The sequence below is a fragment of the Ailuropoda melanoleuca genome, chromosome 5 (assembly GCF_002007445.2).
Source record: "Ailuropoda melanoleuca isolate Jingjing chromosome 5, ASM200744v2, whole genome shotgun sequence".
Lineage (NCBI taxonomy): Eukaryota > Metazoa > Chordata > Mammalia > Carnivora > Ursidae > Ailuropoda > Ailuropoda melanoleuca.
The window spans coordinates 71,117,635-71,122,157 of NC_048222.1; positions in this window are offsets into that span (position 1 = coordinate 71,117,635).

A 4,523-nucleotide genomic window follows, 5' to 3' on the forward strand; every position below is an offset into this window, starting at 1 on the left:
AAAAGAGCTTTAAAAATGGCCCCCTCCAACCCTTTCTCTCATTCCAGGTCTGTGTAGACAGGTCTGACGTAATTCTGATACCTTTGCCTTGGTACATGAGAAATTTCTTTGCCCTGGCCGCTTTCAATACTCTATCCTTGGATCTAATATTTGCGAATTGCACTATGACGTGACATGGTGTAGGATGTCTCGGTTGAGCTTGGGAGGGGTCCTCTCTGCCTCTTCAACACGAATATTTGTTTCCCTTGCTAGATTAGGGAAGTTTTCAGTTACAATTTGTTCAAATATCTCTTCTAGACCTCTGTTTTTCTCCACCCCCTCGGGGATGCTGATGATTCTGACATTGGAACGTTTCATTGAGTCAGTAAACTCCCATAACCTACATTCCTGAGCGTGGATTTTTTTGAGTCCAGATTCTATTTTAGCTTTTTCTTCTACTAACCCATCCTCCAATTCGCTGTTACGTTCTTCTGCCTCGTTGATCCTGGCCGTCAGAGCCTCTAGTTTTGACTGCATTTGGCTCCTAGAATTATTAATTTCTGCCAGATTCGCTCTCATTTCCACCCTTAGAGATTCTATATTGTCATTAACATTTTCGTTAATACTTTTTTCAAGTCTACACATCATCTTGACCATTGTTACTCTGAATTCCGTTTCTGATAATTTGGTTATATCCATATCCATTAGTTCTTGGCAGGGCCACAGACTCATTGTCTTTTATTTGCTGGGGGGAATTTCTCCTTCTCATCATTCTGATGAGGAGAGGTTGTGGGGTTGTGCAGAGCCCAAATTATTGACCGGGACTCAGGCCATGTGCCCATGTTTTATAGGGATCTTAGGGATGTGGGCTTCTTGATTTTTCAGCCTGCCTTCTGGGGGAGGGCCTGCTGCGCCAATATTCAGGCAACCCTGTTTGGGTAGAGTCTCCATGTCCCCTGCGAGGGGGGATGGGGATGGGCACGCTGTGAGCCAGTATCTCCAGGCTTTTGTTCTCTGGCGGCTTTCCCCGACGGTTTGCTGTGCCTCTTCTGAGAGTCAGAGCAGCAGTGGCCGATTCTCAGCCTCTGTCTCAGAACAGAGGGATCGCGGACCCTTCTCCACTGATGTTCTGGCCACTTTAACTCTGTTACTATTGGTGCTGCTCAACCCTGCAGTGTCCCGGGATGTGCGCCCCACACCCAGCGTCCCAGCCCTCACTTCCAGGCCAGCGCGTCTCTGTCCTTTGTGTTTCTAACACTGCCAGCCGCCAGCCGCCCCCGCGCACTTCCGGAGCTCCTGGTCTCAGTCTGGTTCCAGTGATCACACCGGAGCCCGGAGCTCCATTTCAGTCTGGTGGCGCGCGTTCCCTGGCTCACGGTCTCTGTCTGCTCTCTCTCGGGTGCTGGTCTGCGAGTCTGCCCACTCCCCCTTGCAGGTGGGTACCGCTTCCTGGTGCCCGAGCGCCTCGGCTCCCTCCCCCTTCCATTTATCTTTCGATATCTGTGCGCCTTTTCACGGCTCCCTGCTTCGTATCTCAATACTCAGCGCTGGAGATGTTCATTTGTAGAGATCCAGATGTATCTTCCTGTGTCTCAGGCTGATTCTGTGGATGTTCAGGCTGGTCTGGTACCTATCCATCTCAGCTCAGGGGACCGGCTGAAAAAGGGGTCCCCTACCCCTCTGCCATCTTAACTCCGTCCCCACTTTTCTGCACTTTTGAAGCCTTTCACAAGTTGTTCAGGTGGAGGGGGGTGATCATTTGCAATGATGCTCTCAAACTTTGACTTCCTATGGAACTTTCACAAAGCCACTCACTCCCACCATCTGCAACCCCTTTCTGACTTCCCTTGATACCCAAGGTCCCCGTGATCCTCTTCAGATTGGCTCGCCCTGCTCTACTCCAGCTCTCCACAAGCAGTCCACACACCCTAACCGCAACCACATGGTTTCTGGCCTTCCCGGCGTCTACAGTACATGCAATCTGAGAAAGCCCCACCACACAGAGACACCCTAAAGACTAGCAACACCTCCGCGGTGTTGTAATGAATGTGTATATTTTTCATTCTTACAGAGTTTCTCCCTTCATGGATCAGAAAGTCAAGTCAGTAATTTTCACAAAAATCCCTAGTCTCCTTTCCTTCTTCTCTCAAGTGACCTATTACTAACTTTTCCCTTTGGTTGCTGTGGCCGAATTTCTGTGGTTCTAGGATACAACTCCCTTGGCTAAATGTAGTACGGTGGCAATCCAGGTCTCTATAGCAGCGTTCAAGTAACTTTCCGGTGCTGCTAATGAGCTGTGTTCCTGCTTGGAGGCATTACATATGGCTTTTTATGCCAGCTGCTAACATATCAAAGGCAAGAGCTCTGCATTCTGTGGTCCTCTAAGAGCATGTTCATTTAGACATGGGTCCAGGTGAGTTAGAAAGGTGGACACAGTCTTTGTTGCAGATAAGAGCTTCAAGTGGAAACACACAGAGCAGTGAGAAGGGAAATCTAATCAACTAGGAGAAATGAAGCGATTCTGTTATTCAACAGGGAGATTATAGCAGGTAAACTCACAACCAAAATAGAGAAGACAGCAAGATGAGTGGAGTCAAATCACTACTTCATGACCTGTATTGGAGGAGTTATTCTAGTGACATTTGCAGATGTGCCTGAGTGTTGGTCTCCAGAATACAGTAGGAACAGAATATCTGAGTCCAGTGGGAGGAAAGCGAGAAGAATGTTGGACAATGCTGAAGAAAGTAGCTTGGATATATTATGATTTCCTGGGCTACATACTGGAGGCCCAAGTTGGACCATCCCAGCAAAAGAAGTGTGGTATAGTGGAGATCAGCTGGATTGTCTAGAAACCAAGAGTCAACCATATTGATTCTGGATTGGCTACCTGCTTGTTCCTTAGATCAGTAATGCCGTTTATCCTCTCTGCACATTGGTCTTCCTAACTCTAAAATGAACAGATTTTATAGTCACTAGCAGTTTCATTCAGGTCCCAGCCATGACTGTCTTCCACAGAGCCTGCTGCATTGATAGCAGTAGAAACAATCACTTTGACAACATGCAGCTCCAGTGTCCATTCCTGTACACCTTTGTACTATCCTGTCCTGAGCTCTCTCTACACATTTCCAGAGGAGCAAACTAGTGGAGAAACATGCAGGATGAGGAGATTGACAAGTTTCTCTGTGAATTTTATTCTTTTCCAGTAACTCTAATTTAAACTCAACCTTGTGAGTAATTTGAGACTCAGGTGAAGAAGTAGAGGACTACCAATCTTTGTCTGAGTGACCTCAACATTGATCTACTTTCAAACTACTCCAGAACTGTCATCCTTGCTTGAACTGGCGGTGAGCCCACATTATTTCTAATTTGTTTGCTATCTGTGCTGGCCAGCACAAGGATGAGCAGACCTGAGGAGAGAAGAGAGTCAGCTGGTCACTAGATGATCTCTGAGGAATCTCTCATTTCTTACATTATGGGCTTGTGGTGGGGGTGTGGGCAGTGGTCGATGCTGTGTGTTGGACAGTTGTGAGACTCAGGACACTATAAGGCACCCTGGAATTTAGTTGCTGATCACCACTGATAATGTTTTCTTTTTGCAGAAGGAGTTAAGGGGATACTTTCACTCGCCTGCATGGAAAAGATCAGATTGAAACTACTATTCTGCCCTTGTTTAAAAGTGGAGACTGATACCAAGTAAGACCCCTAGAGACCTCAAGTTTTCAGTCAGGCAGAAAGTGAAAGGCTGGCCAGGAAGCTGGGCCACCAACGAGTGTACCGTCCTGTTTCCCAGCTTTTTAGCAACACTAGGAATTATCTACTTTTTAAATCTAAACTAATCTGATGCACTAAAAGTATCATCCATTTTCAGGGGGAAGATAAAACAAGGTCTTGTGTAAAAACTAACAAGAGTTTGGGATGGAGTGGGATTTGGTGCACTGATGGAGTAACTGTCAGCTTCCAGGAGGGTAATTTAGAATCAATTATTTGCTTGGATGAATTGCATCAGTGGAGGTTCCTGGTGATAATCCCTGTGAAAGGAATCTAACTGCTTCCAAGCTGAGTTGCTTTTTATTTGTGTGGATATCATTAACACCAGCATCAAGAAAAAGTCTAAAAAGGGCATTTTAGCATATATTTAGAAACCTTTATGTATAGTAACAGAGAATTTCATAGCGGTTTCTGTAGAGCAGTAAGATGTTTCCGGTTTTGTTACCACGATTTAAGAAAAAAATTTCTTCTCCCCATATACGTAAAGGAAGACTTCATAGAGGAATGGTTTTGCAGAGTGAGCTGTTGAAGAATGGGAAGAAGTGGAGAGATGTAATGAAGGTCCGGGCACTTGAGGCTGAGTGAAGAACGTGGAGGGAAGCCACGGCTGGAATAAGTGAGCGTGTCTGTGTGGGGGTAAATACCATTTGAGTGCCTGTCTAGGGAAGAGGAGGCCGTTCAGTTGGAGTAGGAGGGATAGGAAGGTGTATAGAACAAAGTTAGCGAATCTTAGATGTAGCTTTGATCTTTGCTAGAATTTGGAAGATACATTATGA